Consider the following 16,972-nt stretch of genomic DNA (forward strand, 5'->3'; position numbering starts at 1 on the left):
TTTATATACCTATACCAATCGACTCAGCTCGACGAGTTACGATGATGTCCGTGAATTTGTATGTTCCATTGAAACGTTCTTACCACATTAACTCCTATTCTAGGTTTCACGATTTTGATGAATTTAATATAAAAAAATTGGATTTTTTTCCTGTAGGTCATACCTCAAAACCAAAAAAAAATACTTCAGAAATAAGGTATCCATAATTGTGTCATATGTTTCCAAAGATTAATTACACTCTGTAAGAAAGCCTCCAATCCACTGTTAAGTGTATTAAATCAGGTTTTTTTTATCAATTATCCGTCGAACTTTTACCATGAGGTAATACTTTACAACGCTTTAGAGAATTTCTGTGGTGTTTTGTGTAGACAAAATATGGTGTTGTTTTCAGGGATTTTCATCCTGTTAGATGATTCATCCCGTAATTGAACTATGGTGTTATTCATTTTGTTAAAATTTAAAAATTCTGTGGTGTCGTAACCTATTACTAGCTCTTATACTATTTTTTTAAATTCATTTTCATTTTTATTATTCGATTGGTTTCTCGATACATTTGATATCATTGCTTGAATTTTTGTTCTTAAACATACCTAACTAGCTGTCTCGGTTTCGATGTCGTCATTCGAATCAGGTTCTATCGAAGTAGGGGGAAGTGTTCCTAAATGCGCATGTTAGGTAATATGCGCATTCAGCCGATTGGCGATATGGCTGGAGATTCAACGTAACTAATCAGTGCAGTTCGAGGGTAATACGCTATTAAAACATGGTATGAAGAAATTTGATTGTTATATAAAGCCGAAAAAATTTAAAAATTCAATCAAAATTTTTGTCAGTTTTGTTATAATATATTGAACTTTAATTATCGTACGTACAGATTCTGTGAACAATAATTTTAATGGTTTTTCTTTCTTATTCATCTGGAAATCGGGAATTCAACAAATTGAAGCTTTTGGCAAGGTTGTAAATGATCAGATATTGAAATAAGAGACAGGTTCTGAACGCCCATATCAAGGCAGGTTAAATGCCTATATCAAGAAAAATAGATTAGTCTTATAAATTTTTTACTTTTTATCATTGAAACATTAAATCTACACTCAAATCACGATCTTACAGCGAAAAAAGAAGAACTTCATACTGATCCGATAAAAATACGATATGAACAAAATATTACCATGAAATATGGCCATATGACATACCTAACTATGTTTTATGCAAAAGAACTAGTGATGTAAAAAGTTTCACCAAAATTTCAGCCTTGACGGATGCTAAACATCCGATTCTACCATTTTCAATTAAAGAATATCAAAATATTGCAACTGTTAATGAAATATAACTAAAAACATAAATATGCGCATTTAGCCCGCCAGTTTCGGAAATCGGCTATTTTGACTTCTTTTATAATAAAATTATTTTCACAAAAACTGTAAGAGATTTTCACAAAAAAATTGCCCTAACGTATATAAAACAGATGTCCGCTCATGTGTATGTAGTTTTCAGACTCCTATCTATTGGAACATGGGAGAAAATGAGTGCTTTCCTTAATATGCGCATATAGCCCGCCTCTCCCCTACTGGTGAAGATTTTTTTTGATAGTTGACTAAAGGGTATGAATAATCATCATGTACAAAGTTACAGATTGCTCGGTTTTATCCGGACATTTAATACAAATTTTGGGAACAGTCCGGCCCGGTCCAGTTGCATGCGGTTTTTGCTTTTCTTAAGAGGGTCTTATGGAAACAGAAAATGTCATGTTTGATGAGAATAACTCAAGATAATTGACGTTAAAACTTTTTATTTATTTTCTTGCTTATTTGTTACATCATTATCACTATTTAACAGCGCACACAAACACCCGGTTCTAACAAATTTATTCTGCCGCATCGGGTCCTTTGAGTGTTTACTCTCTTCCGCTCAATATGCTGAAAAGTAAACAAAAAATAATTTGCTTGAGTTCCCAAGTAACACACAAAATTCAGATTGGTTTTATAATTTTTGAACGCTAGTTTATAAAGGACGTATAATATCTATTATTGGTTTAAAAATCATTTAATAATAACCTTTTTACAACTAGTCTCTAGGACATCTACACACCCATTATATATCCAACTTATATAACAACATTAAACTTTTGAGATTTGATTTTTATTAGGCACTTTGAGTGTCCTATAAAACATTTTCATATTTGAAAAGATAAAGGATTTGAAAATGTTTAATTATACCTTCCTATGAACCTGTTCAGATTTATAAAAGCCCTTTCAAACCAATTCCTAGTATTTGTGTTCTTATACGGTCATTACAAGTGGCTTAGGTTTTAAACATGCAAATAAATAACTTTTTGTGGCGTCTATAAACCGTTTATAAGGAACAAAAACTTCTATACGCTGTAAAAGTTTTATAAAAGTTATTCGGTCGAATAATTGGCTTACAACAGTCAGTCGTCTCTCAAGCGACCATAATGTCAACAATGGAAGGTGATTGATAGTTGAAAGCAATATTTATTCGATCTATTTAATCGGTTTTTGATTGTTTAAAAGAACGATTTACAGCAGGCCCACATTTTTTCCCAAATTTTCTCATACCTCTTTGCGGTAAATTTGAAAGCGCAAGTAAATAAATAGCAGGTATTGAGCATTTCGGCTTAGAAAATAGTATTGAATAACCTAAAGAATTAAGATATCCTTTGTGCTATGTTTTTTTTTTATTTTTGATTTGAATAAGATTCAATTGTTTTGTAAATTATTGTTGAAAACCCAATTCCGGAGCAGAATTATTTGTAGATGAAAATAATATAATAAATAGGTTTTATAAGCGAAATTCACACAGAACTCTGAAAGGTGATTTTGATTGGCAAGGTTTTATTATTTGCTCTGCAGAACCTACTGCAGAAGGGCCTTTTTGTGCTACTAAGCGTTGTATTGCAGTTTTATAGATCCTTACATAACCGGACGAGGTTTTATAGCTTTAATTTATAGTTGGTATGGAGTCCCTTATAAAACCTAAATTGTTACTTGGGTTTACAAATAATGTCAACGTTCACAATAAATAAATATATAAATAATATAATCACTTAACTTTTAGGAAAACTACATTGGCTTCACTACTGTTTCATTCCTCGTATGACGATGAAAAATAATGCCGTTTCGTTTCTTCTATTTTTCATAATAACTTACTTTGAAAATTGGAAGTATTTCATAAGACTCTTATGAAAATCAATTTTACACTCTAAAAAGCGGTTCCTAAGACCAAGCCCACCAATGGTTGCTAAACCTCGAATCGAGTACATTCAGCAACATATTCATCAACCCATCATCGCACCAACAGTTGCTTACTTGACTCGAGAAATAGCATTCGAGCAGTAGGTTGTTACAGGATGCGTTTATGTAGCAACCCAGTAGCAACGCAGCCGGTAGTTGCTATCAGAAAATAAACAAACACGAATACCAACCTGGATCGCAACAATGGGTGCGAAAATAAGTAAGTAGATATAAACGCAACCAATCAAAACATCTAAAATACCAAACGAAATAGCAACTTGCGGTGGGCTTGGTCTAAGACGCATCTTATGAAAATTATAATAAGAATTCGCCTGAGTGTGCATTTAATTGAAAAATGCCCGGATTTTGCCCTAATTTATTCTCTTTATTTGGCAAATCAAACAAAAAAAAGCTAAATTTAATGTTAATAATTATCTTTCCTGTGAATTCAATTGAATGAATTCAGAATATGGTGAGACCATTGAACAACAAACAATAATACAATATTGTTTTAATCTTATAGATTATGTGCTTCCTCAACCACTAAAATTCAGTTATCATAAAAAGGTCTGGTATCAAACAACAAGATTGTGTGACAGGAATTCAATTTAAAGCTGAACTGTGAACTTAAAAGGCACAAAAACGTTTTCCAGGCCAGCTAGTTGTTTTAAAAATAAATTTTCAAAGTTCTTACATAAGGAAAATTTTTTACATAATATCCCATCTAACATTTTTTTAAAAGTGTGTCTTAAAAAATATCGATATGCTGAATTATGCTTGCTTTTCAATTTCAGTTACCTGTTTCTAGTTAAAAAGGAATAAGCTTAAGCAATTGTGTAGTTTTTATTTTTTGTGGCTACTGATATATTTTAACGATATGTTAAGGAGAAAATTTTTTGATTAAAATTTTGAAGATTCTGAGAAGAGGTTTTTAAAGGATTTATGTCAGCAGAAAACTCACTTCTAAAAATTGAGCATGTTTGTTGGAACAAATGTGTGTTCAGAATGTTATGAGCATTTATTTTAAAGTTGACGAAAAATAAGGATGGCCAGAATAAATGTTAGTTGCGGTTCGAAAATTATATCCTGCTCGTTTACAAAATTTGAAGAAAACACTGCAGTTACACTACAAAAAGTTAAAAGACTACAGTGGTTTTTCAGAACATTGTTACTCAGGCTTTCTTTACAATAAAATATCGGTTTAATGGTAATTCTTGAACTATTTGTATTTCATGATATTTCCAATTTTTTTTCAAAGCTTAAAACTTGATACCGACCTCATTCCTTAGGAAATTTGGGAAATTTTGGTAATAAAATAACTTCATATTTTATAAGTAAAACTGTATGAGTTATCGAAAACCGGTTGAAATAAAAAGATCCATACACTTATCAACAAGGTTTCCAGATCTTATGCTTTAACCCAGGCATGTCAAACTCGTTTAGGTGTGCGGGCCGCATTAAAAATTTTCTATGCCGTAGAGGGCCGCAGCCAAAATCAGTTAGAAAACATAACATATTAGTTTCGCGGAGATTAGATACAATACAATGGAATATAGTTATAAGTAAGCTTGGAATGAAATTTTGCGTTAAATATTAATCAAACTTTTAATGTTTAACATTCTTTTATTATAATGCATTATATCTATTTTCCTGATGCTTGACATCTTTTCTGAGTTACTAGTTTATTAATGTCAGGTTGAAGTTTATTTGTAATTGACACTTTCAATATCAGATAATCTCGAACGATGAGGAGTTTTTGTAGCTTTCATTATGGAAAAAACTGCTCACATAGATAGGTACTTGCAAACATAGCAAGAATTCTGTCAACAAATTTCCGTAACTCAACGTAGCTTTCAGGCAAATAGCTTTAAAATTTTGGTACAGCCACTTCAATGTATTTCGCATTTAATAATGAATCGCACTGCAGCTCTATCAAATCTAGTTGCAAATTGTCAGCAGCATTTTCAGGAGCAAACGAAAATGGAGATACAAACAACGAAAATTCTTGCTCGAATGAATTAAAGTCACGAAAACGGCTTTTGAATGCATCTAGCAACGATTTTAGGTGAAGTACGTAGTTACGAAATGATGAAGCCTCATTTGATTTTTTCAGTTTTTGACACTTAGAGAAGTGCACAAGGTTTTCTTTAAAAATTTAGTTGATCCATAACCGTAACTTCGTTCGAAAGTTTTTTACATCATCACAAGCAGCTATGATATTTTTTTCTTATCCTTGAAGTTTTATGTTCAAATCTTGCAGGTGGCCAGTGAGATCAAATCCTGAACCCTGCCCTGCTCTGCTTGAAAATGTTCATCAGGTTCACCTTTCATTTCCAAAAATAATATTATTTCCTCTCGTAGCAGGAAAGCCAGCGTACTTCTGTGTAGTAGGAAACACAATCTAATTCATGTCTAATGTCGAAAGTTGGCGATGCTTCGAGCCACGGGAACGGATAAAATTTATAGTATCTGAAACTGGTTTGCACATGTTGGAACCTTAATCAAGTTGAAAACGTTACATTTAACTTTTTTTAAATTGCGACCCAGAGATGGGTCTTGACTCAAACATTCAGTCAGCGAAACTTTTTTGTAGAGAAATGAATCCAACTTAGATGAAATTTCAGGGACTAGATAAGAGAAAATCGATGTTGAAAAACATGCCTACAGTATCGGCCAGGTTGGTACTACAGGAGACCAACCTGGCCGATACGCCAGGTTGGTCTCCTGTAGTAGAATATTAATACATGGGCCCCGGAGAGGCGCAAGATGTGGGTTCAAGTCTCACCGGGAGACAAGGCGAATTTTTTTCGCATGTTTTTCAACATCGATTTTCTCTTATCTAGTCCCTGAAATTTCATCTAAGTTGGATTCATTTCTCTACAAAAAAAAAAACGTTACATTTAACTTTAGTTTTTTGCAGTAAAATTTTACATAAAAATCAGTGGTGTTTTTTTTTGTGGCAATTTAAGACGAAGCTACGCGGGCCGCATTGACCAAGGCCGCGGGCCGCATGCGGCCCGCAAACCCCCAGTTTGACATGCCTGCTTTAACCAAAATTTCCAAACGAAATTTTTTGCAAGGATGCAAAGTTGACCTCGGTCCTAAAGCGCCATTTTATATATTTCATCTCTTTCTCTATCTTTCCTTACTATTTATTGACTAGTAGTACGTGGCGTTACTGATGTTCAAAGGGAGAGCATCAGTTTTGTACTCTGAGAATGAGCCTTTTATCCCAAGAACCATTCTTTTGACCCTTATACAAAATTGGTGGCTCGGTCAACCACGGAGTAGCAAAACCCATTGGCGATGTGGAACAGGAAAATTTAAATATATTTCATAGACTAATGTGTATAAATATCTACCTGTATCAATATTTCTGGCAATTTCTGAATCATGTGGAAATAGTTTCGAGTTCAATGATTTATGATGGATGAGAATAGTCAATTAAGCTAAGCTAAGCTATTTTTTTTTCGAAAATCAACCAACCCATAGTTGATTGAATTGCAACATTCTTTACTCAACTTAAAATTACATTCTATTTTCGATAGAAATTATCATAGAGAATACGCCTTTATTACCGTGCTGTTGTTTATTTGCTACAGTGTTACCAGTTAATTTGAAGGCTTGTTCTAGATAATTTTTATTGCTTATTTTAGAAATTTTGAAAAATTTAACGTTTTTGCCTGATCGATTATTTCCCTGAATATTGCATTGGATGGGAGAAAATTAATAATGTTTTAATAATAATGTTTTTTAAAGCTGGATCGTCCATATTATAGAATGGTTTCAAATATCATAGCATATCAAACGCTCATTTAAAAAGATTGTAATCATAGGTTACATAAATAATATAATGAAAATTATGATAATACAAATTTTTATCTATTTTGAGCTCTGTTTTTTAATCCTAACTATAGATAGATAACTATAGAGAGCTTTGGAATCCGAACAATTCCAAAAATCTATCAAGAACCCAGACTGTCATCCACCACCAGAAGTAGCCGGACCACAGCACATTCAACAAATCCCAACCCTTTCGCCTGAAATAATATTTAATACACAAACACACGAGCGCTCCATTATTATCATGATGTAGAGAGAAAACCATGCAGACCCCACCCAGGTTATTGCTAAATGCTCCCACGGTTCCAATAAAAACATCAGGCCCGTTAATCGAAAAAGGTAAAAAGGATAAAATGGCTCAAATTTGGGGTCTTGGAATTTCGCTCCTTCCCAACCCCACAAATCCATCTCACTCTATGTTATTTCGTATAGGCGTAGTCTCTCTTCTTTCCCTGTGACTGTCTGTCTGTCTGGCGGTCTTTAGGTTTTGCTGTCTCTTCCTCTATGGTCCATGTTTTTGTTTGTCCTAACCATCATTATGGAATGTGTCCGGGTTGTTTTTCTGGTGAGAGGAAGAGCAGCAACTTTCGCCGGGCTCGACCTTCTCGGTGGGCGATTTGTAGCGAGTTGGGTTCAGTTCGGCGGTAAACATTCCATCTCGTAAGTGATTCAAAATGACCCACCACCCATGGGGGCGCCATTTCTGTGCCATTTAAGGCAGGCAAAATGTACTGACTGTTAATTGGCGCTGTAAATGTTATAATAGCATTAAAAGCTTGACCTTATCATATGTAACAAGCCAAAACCAAGCAACGCTCAAACTCAAATGTTGAATGGCGAAATGATTTATGGCAGCCAATATAGCGACATGTTCGGCGTTATGTGGCGATTTGTTTGATTTATGAAATCGGTGAAAGCTCAGTTTGATGTCAGCTTAAGTTGTCATGATTTACAACTTTGATAAAAGGCTTTACTTGATCGTTGTTTGTGCTTACGTTGAGGCCCAAGCATCAACATTCGAAAATTTTCTTCTGTTGAAAATAGATTGTCCTTCCCGGGTATTCAAGGTTATTTGAAAAATTCGGTAATTCCAAAATCTCGGGAATAATATTTTCATTCTTAGTTTCCTTCTAAATAACTGAAATGGAATGTTTGTATTCAATATATCATATTTAAATTTAGGTATTGTCGCATGATTCTTTTTTAAGAAAGAATTTTAAAATAGTAAATGAGTAATTAAGTAGTTAAGTCCGGAGGATTCATTTCTGATCTCGCGTTCGGAAATGCTTTCCTCAGTTGCTTACGTTCGAACTTTTTGTCAACGCAATACTCTATCAACTGACTTCTATCAACGATTTGGTTCGGGAAGCGAGAATATTTTTCCGCTCCGATTGCACACACACAGTCACACGTTCGTTTCGTTAAGTTCAATTTCTTCGATCTCCATTATATCTCTCTTGTATCTCTCACGTCGCATGTTAGCGATTTCGTTTACCGAAATAGTGTTAGTGAGGATACAGGTTCAATATTAGAAAGCTCTATACTGATCTGGATTAGCTCCTGCTTTCACAGACAACATTATAAGTTATTCAAACTCATGTTTTTCAATACTTTCATTTAACCTTGTTCCTATATTCTCTACAGTATAGTTTCTGATGCTATGAAGTTATGCATGTTATAGCAAAACAAAATATGAACACCTTAAAAATTTAAAGTCTGTTTCACAAAGAATCTGGTCACATCTTTTCATTTACTGCAGCGCCCCTAGTTGTCACATCGCGAATCTATTGACAGTATTTTGATTCGGATGGTTTGTTTACTTAGTAGTGAAAATTTCATCAAGATTGAAGGAGTCAGTAAACAGTTATCGATAGAACGCGAAAGGCGAGAGAAAATTCTGCACACTCACGTAGAAAAACCGACGTGGTCAAGGGTAAAGATCGCGAAATTCTGAAATATCCAAAATCGACTGTAAATTCGGTGCTGCAACGTTACCGGGAGACCCTTACGGTGGATCGAGCAAAACAAATCTCCTTGCGTGATTTGGCGAAAAAGTTCAAGACAAACCACAGTACAACTCGACGAATTTGTTTGCGAGAAGACTTGCGGTCGTTTCATGCAAACAAACACCCCAACAGGACGCTGAAACAAAACCTGGTTGCCAAAACCAGGGCAAGGAAGTTGTACGAGAAAGTGTTGACCAAGTACAACGGATGCATTTTGATGGACGACGAAACTTCCGTCAAAATGGATTTTGGACAAATACCCGGTAACAAATTTTACCTTGCGAAGCGTAAAGGGAATGTTGCGGGTAGATTCAAGTTTGTTTTGGCAGATAAATTTGCTCGTAAGTTGATGATTTGGCAAGGAATCTGTAGTTGTGGGAAGAAGACTAAGATTTTCATCACTGGGGACACAATGAATGGAAATGTTTACAAAGAACAATGTCTCCAGAAGAGGGTTTTGCCATTCTTTCGGTCCCACAAAGGTCCGGTAAAGTTCTGGCCAGACCAGGCTAGCTGCCACTACAGCCGGGATATAGTTAAGTTGTATAAGGAAAACAAGATCGATTTTGTTGAAAAAAGTATCAATCCACCAAAATGTCCGGATTTTCGTCCCATCGAGAAATATTCGGCAATAGTTGAGGGCAAACTGAAAGAAATTCAATCATTAGTGGCTCCAGAGAGTCCAAAACATACTTGTATTTTTTTTGTTCTTATGCACTTATATTTTTTGTTGTTTCGAATAATCTCCAAAAAGTTGAAAGTGCAAAGCTATGCATTTCTTTCTTTACCGTCCTTACAAATGTTGATTGCACGCACTGCAATCGCAATAAAGCTCCATATGCCTTTCGTAACGTTCAACGAAGTCTTGATTGTAGATTCACTTCAGTAGACATTTGTGTTTGTTTAACTGTTTATAACGTTTGTAACATTTATTCCCCATCTGGTTCCCAAAATTTATATACACGAGAAAATATGTTGAACCATTCACTCGTTTTCTATTTAAAAAAAAAAGCTGCAAACCACCTGATAATTGGTAGAGATTTTATCATCGTGATCTCTGCCAAGGATGCGTCTTTCATAAATAACCTTAGTCGGTCTATGCAAAATGTATACAATACAGAAATCAGGATGAGTTTAGTTTTGTCCGTCCAAATTTTGCGTCTCGCCTCGATCAAATCTACATTTCTCAGTCCTTCGTCCCTTGTCCCTCATCTTCGCACTGCGGTTTTTTCCTGTTTTCGTGTTTTTCTGATCATAAGACTCATCAAATAAGGTGTTGTCTTCCAGTTTTAAATACGGTTTGCGGTCGCGGATATAGGTCAATAAGAGATCACGTCAAACATGGAGGAGGCTCAAAGAATACGCGAAACCGAAAATCAGGAATTTTGTTCGTTGGAAAATTAACCAAAACTTTCGAGTATTTTACACGCAATGAATTTCTATACGCAAGACTAAGAGAAGCTTATGACGATTTTTTAGGAATCGTAGGAAGATCGTAGTATTAAACACCTTTGTGACCTCTCTTTGACGTTCATTACATCTGTATTGAATATCCCAAACTCAGCTGTGACAAGGACTACATCTCAAATTGGCCGTTTTATTTGGGACAGATTTCCACAAAAAGCAAAACACTTAAATCTTCTGGAAGATCGATGTTCCATCTGCAAGTGAACCGAAAACTGCCTCACGCTGATCTTATGTTCCAAACTGGACGTGCCGGTATTCCTTATTGCAATACTTTTACAGTAAGACGCATAAAAATGCAGAAAATTTCGTATTTTTGTAAATTATCGCAGCGTAATGTAATGTAATAACACCACTAGAATCGGTATGCAATTGGTTTTCAGGTGAATATAAATTTGTTGCGGAAATCTTTAGTTGATATACTCAAAATCCAGCGAAAAGTTGAATTTAAGTGCAAGAAAATAGCTACCTTTGAAAACTTGTCAAAAATTCTGCATTTCGTATTCTGACAATCTAAAAATACAAAAATGTGCCAAATTACGGCAATTTTTCAATTCTATTATTAAAATTTAACTGATGTGAATTAAACAATTTAAACGGTTCATTGATTGAAAAATATGTTTTTTACACAACTTTTTTAACGTTTTTTTTTGTGGTTATGATCTCAGAAATTTAAAAAAAAATAAAAATATCCTTGTGTGCAAAGTATAGCTTCTTACATCAGCTTTTTTGGACACTAGGTGAAATTTTTTGAAGCATTCCATAGCTGATCTACAGTCTTTTTTTCGAAGAATGTCTTTTTCGGATTTTTTTTTCGTAGGCTTTCAATAACGTAAAACTGATGTGCTGTATGTGAGTTATGTCGGAAAAACATGTTTAAGTTACATGACGAGGTTTCCAAAACTATAAATTTAGTAAAATTGGTTGAAAAACAAGAGAGGTATATTTTTTTATAGTCAGGAGTGTTAAATTGACACTCCAGGGACTGCAACGGTTATAAATTTCAAGGACGGATGAGGGTTAATCGAAGCATCTTCAGCCTCCGTGCAGTCCGGATTTTAACCCCTTCGTTGATATGGGCGTATGTTCATGCGAAGGCCTGTGTATCCTCTCACCAAAGTGTCGATTTTCTAGAGGCTGCCAATTTCTAGACGTTGGCTTCAATGTCAGAGGCTTGTAGGTATTCTCTTGATTAAGATCTCTCCTGGAGAGAGTAATTGCAGTTGAAATTGTACACATCGAGTGATTGTTTCCTAATATGTTTATCTACATACCTGAATGAATATAAAAAAAAGTTTTAAAATCATGTTCACATCAAGAAAAGTGTTTTTGAACCTTGATGATAAATTTTTCGCATTTTTGTATGGATCATACTGTACAAGCACTTCTTAAAACCTTGAGCACATGTTGTCGTCGTGCCCGAGAGTTGCTCATTTATGGAACCATCTCCAGTCAAAACTAAATACGATTTTGTCTGGAAGACTATTTATTTACACATTTGCAATACCTGAATAAAAAAACACAAGAAAATCGGATAAAAACAAGGCTCTAAAATTGTTATAACTTTCAATAATTTTGTGTAAGACGTCACTTACAGTTTTACCGTTCCGGCTTTTAACTTTGTTTTAAATTGTAATTGTATGTAACTTTTTGTCGAAATAAACATTTTTACAAAAAAAAAAAGTTTTTTCAACATAAAAATTCCAAAACGACTAAAATTCAATAATATATTATTGAAGATACAAAAAAATATTTCATGCATTTTTAGACTCTCTGGAGCCACTGTTGTTCGAACGCTTCAGTGTTGCGATTCGTCAACAAAAAAAAAAAAAAAGATTGTAACATGGTATGTATGATTAAATATTAAAAAAAAGAGTATTTTGTCAAAAAACAGTTTACAAAAGTAGTAATGATTCATTTAAATAAATGTACAAATATTTGGTTGTACAAATGTATCACTCACATTATTTCTTATTTCAGTTGTTCCAAAGAGTTTTTCTATTTTCAATGATTTCAGTAAATATAGTTTCTTAAATTTATTTTTTTCTTTTTAATTCGTATTTTTTTTAAGATTTATATCAAGTAGTTTTAATTGTAGTCAACTCATCTGAAATAAGAAACCCTTGTTAATATGTATTCAATGATACTTGAGAATGACGAAAAATGATATAGCTTTTCTTAGAACCTCCCTAACAACAACTAGCTGTACGACAACTGTACAACAACTTATAATTTGTACAAATATATGCCCTAGGGTTACCTTGCGATGTAAGACTTTAGTGCTACATACTTCCTGTGTACACTTTCCTAAACAAACAAGGTCGAAGGAAAGGTTAGTTTCATGTTTCCATTAACCCTTTTCCGGATGCGAGGAAAGACAACGCCCTGCAGCATTCTAGGCAATGTTTCTTGCTAATGCCACACGATGCTTCACATGGGGGTATATGCTCGTGTGTTTGAACTAAGATTTTTCAAGATCTTAAAGAGTGGAAAAATCTTCACAGGGAATAGGTATAATTTTGAAAACACCACTTTAAAAAATATACATATCTACCCATAAAACTGGTGAACTGAATTAATACTTACAACCATCTGAGGATTGGTCCCTTGATTTGTTTTCCATTTCGGCCGAATCGAACCCTCGCTGAATCACTTTCCGAGATTCCCAAGAAGCAATACAACTCAATCAAAAGAAGAGGACGACGGCAGTGTGGTCGTAAAGATGGAAATGAAAATGCTACCAATTTTCGACCCCTCCTCCCGTTACACGATGACCCTCATCGATAAACGCTCACATATAGATATCTAGACCCAAATGCGTATCTGATGGATGATGATAGCTATCCAACTATAATAACCCAGCCGTCAATCATTAGAACGTGCCGTTTCATATCTTGTCACACAAGTAACTTGAGATCTAAAGAAACTATTTAGTTCCGCTTTGAGAATGCACCAGTTTGATTAATTTTGTTGATAGGGATTAAAATTGATTTAATCTAAAAATACTTAGCTTTGAGTTATTTTTGTGATAGATTTGTAAACTTTAAATTGATTTATGAAAAGTGGCTCCAGAGAGTAAAAATTTTATTGCATTATTTTTTCTCATTCACCATTCAATCGATTGAAGAATTATAAACTTTTTATTAAAGTAAATATAAAAAGTTTGTAAAATGTTGAAAAAGAAGCTTGATTGGAAATTCAAACGTATACCAGACCGAAAAGATTTAATCGGTTGTGGCTCCAGCGAGTTAAAAACATTCTCGAAGTATTCACCTAAATTTCATATCCCAAAACGTTTTCATGTCGTTTCATATCGTTAAAACGTTCTTCATTTTAAGGTTTAGCGATATGAAATTAAGCTTCGAGAATGTTTTCGACTCTCTGGAGCCACAATTGATTAAATCTTTTCGGTCTGGTATACGTTTGTATTTCCAAAGAAGCTTTTTTTAACATTTAAAAATCTTTGTATATTAACTGAAATAACAATTTTATAATCCTTATTCTCGATTGTCCATTTAAAACCCATCCAATGGAAAACTTGATTTTAAAGCCGACCAGAAAATCAACAGAAATCTCTTGTCGTTTGCCTTGTAGGTAGAAGATCCACTTTAACTCGTTTCTTTGCTTGTTTTCACTTTTCCACAAACACACACACACACACTTCGCCAAGCAGGAAACAGGGATTATGTTCTTGCAGACAGTTGGTCTCACAAGTGTGGTACGAACCGATAATGCAATCAATTCCGTTTCAATGGAAACGGTTGTTTGGGGAAACAAGTACCTACAATCCTGCTGATTAGACAGTTCCTTTTTTTCTGTGCTTGCTGTTGACCATCATGATTGTAAAATTAGTTCCACTGCTTCGGACTTGAGAGCTGTCTCAAGCAATTGGGCCGATTATGGGTTGGGCGTCAGTCAAATGAATCTTAATTAGTGTCTTGAGTTTAATTTTTCATCAAATAACAGTTGACGTTAGACAGTTGAAGTAGAGCCGTGCATGGCTGTCATATTCTTTTTATTTTCGAAGCACGTTCGTGTCAAGTGTATCTATGCTCATTGAAATTCAAAACTATGCTTAATGATTCATAACCTGTCTATAAATTATGCTTTTGACAACCATTTGTTGATTGGCGATGTGTTGAGCCAACTCAGGCAACTAAACAAGATGAGAAGAAATAGAATAAAATAATCAAATAACTCCTCACCAACTAAAAACACAGAATCTAAAAAATAGAGTAAATTTTTCCCAAGATGAAAAATATTAAAATTTAAAAGGTTTTATGTATGAGAGCCCAAATTCAGCCTGTGATATTTCGATTGTTTAATTCAAAATCACATGCACTCGACAGAAAAAATATTTCATTGGATGAGAACCTAATTTTAAAATAATTTCATTTAGGGTAAATGATCTTGAGCGGAACTAGTCGAAATCTGATCTTGAGCGGAACCATTTATTTTTCCTAAGATATAGGCAATGATTGTTTATGATACTTATCAAAATGTTGAAAAAACACTTTTTCAAAATCTTTTCAAACAAGCATTAACATTTCTGCTAAAGTTTATTAACTGAAATAATGTTATTAGAAGATTTAAAAACATACGCATTTCTGCTGCAATTTTCATCAATCTACGCTGACTTTGAACGTCAATTTATGTAACCATTGGCCGTTATAAACTGATTCTTAATGACTAAAATGGTAGAAAAATTCTTAAAGAAGCATTATTCGGGTTTCAGTAACAAGTTTTCCATCAAAATATCAATAAATCGCGTAGTTTTTAAAAGTAAAATATGATCTTGAGTGGAACCATCTTTGATCTTGAGCGGAACTACTAGCTTCCGAAATAAACCGCTAGGTGCGCTGTCTTATGCCTAATGTCTCACACGCGATTTTTACCCCTGAATATATGCAGCACCTTTGTATTTTCCTTATCATATCAGCTTTAGGGAAAGAAAAGATGTAAAATTAAATTCGAATAGAACAAAAATTAATTAATTGGTGTCATAGCGTACCAAGCTAGGCACACAAAAAGTTTAAATTGTTGGGGTACAAGGAATGTGTTTTTGATTCTTTCTTTCAGAAAGTCGGTGGGAAGGAGGAGGAAGGCTTTCATACATACTTTTGGCATAATTCGAGAACTAATGATGCCAATAAAGTTAAATCATTATTTCAGAATAAGAATAAATCTACATTGCCATTACTATTCGTACTTTAAGAAGTAGCTTTCATTTAAAGAGGTTGTTTTATATGTGCAAATTCCAATTGAAAACGATATACTACCTAATAAACGAAAATTTAAATTGTTTTTAACACACATTCCTTCAGTTTTACAAAGTTTAGCAAAGCACACCGGGTTAGCTATTTTATAATACTCCACGATTCAATTGGTGGCCCGGTATTGAAACTCTATCCAATTCTCTTGTGTTTGATTTTACGCTTGAGCTCGAACTGGAAGGCGGTTTGAGAAATGATTGTTTTATTAATTGAGCTAAGTAATTAATGTTTCCATAAATTTTAAATATAAATAAATTAAATCTTGATTCATTAGAAACTGGAATTTATAATAAACTTTATTCTATGAATGAGTTGCTTAGAGCAAGGTTGCCAAAATCACAGAAAAATCTGTTTTTCACAGAATTTTGAGGAAACTTTCATCACAGATTTCACAGAATTTTTGAACTTTGATCGGATTTCCATAATTATAATTTTTTTTTGGTCAATACTAAATTTAGGTTTCTTACTCTGAATTAGAAAAGTATGAAAAGATTCTCAACGTAAACTGATTTTTCCCAACTAAAATTTAAAAATAATCCATTTTATCGAGAATTTCCAATGAAATTAAAGGATTTAAGGGAATGAGAAATGACAAAAAATCAGATTTTTTTCTCAAAAACATTGATTTAGAGCAATGTACAGTTTTCTTTGCAAAGTCTGTAATTTAAGGCATCTTCTTATGTATTTCTGACTCTGTCGTTACCTTCAAAAATCGTTCGGGTCAATATGACCCGAAGCGCAGATTCAAAGGGTCTTAATCATGATTACAATATACTGAGGAACTGACATTTTTGAGAGACCAAATATGTTCTATGAAAATGTTTATCAAATTAACGAAAAAAAACTAAAATTTAAGTTTGAAATATCAATTCATTAAGAAATGAGATACAGCGATGCAAAGACAAAACTGGATGTCTTTGTTATGAGTTAGACATTTTTCTACCGGAAAATCCAGAATAGCGGTCAAAAAATTCATTGGACCTCCACATATTAATACATCGTCGGATAGATGTATTCTTAACAATTCCAGAAATTAAAAAAGCACCCAGTTGTCAGAAATTATAAGCAATTTAAAAATAAAATTGTTTTCTGGGACTTTTTTCATGCGGAGCCAACTACAGACAACCTACTA

General features: G+C 33.8%; 1 protein-coding gene across 1 annotated transcript in view; it reads left to right on the plus strand.

The window, feature by feature from the left end:
• The window catches only part of LOC129741703 (probable G-protein coupled receptor 158), a 351,812-nt gene that overhangs the window by 185,778 nt on the left and 149,062 nt on the right, over window positions 1-16,972 (plus strand). The window lies entirely within an intron of this gene.

Source organism: Uranotaenia lowii, chromosome 2, assembly GCF_029784155.1.
Source record: "Uranotaenia lowii strain MFRU-FL chromosome 2, ASM2978415v1, whole genome shotgun sequence".
Classification (NCBI taxonomy): domain Eukaryota; kingdom Metazoa; phylum Arthropoda; class Insecta; order Diptera; family Culicidae; genus Uranotaenia; species Uranotaenia lowii.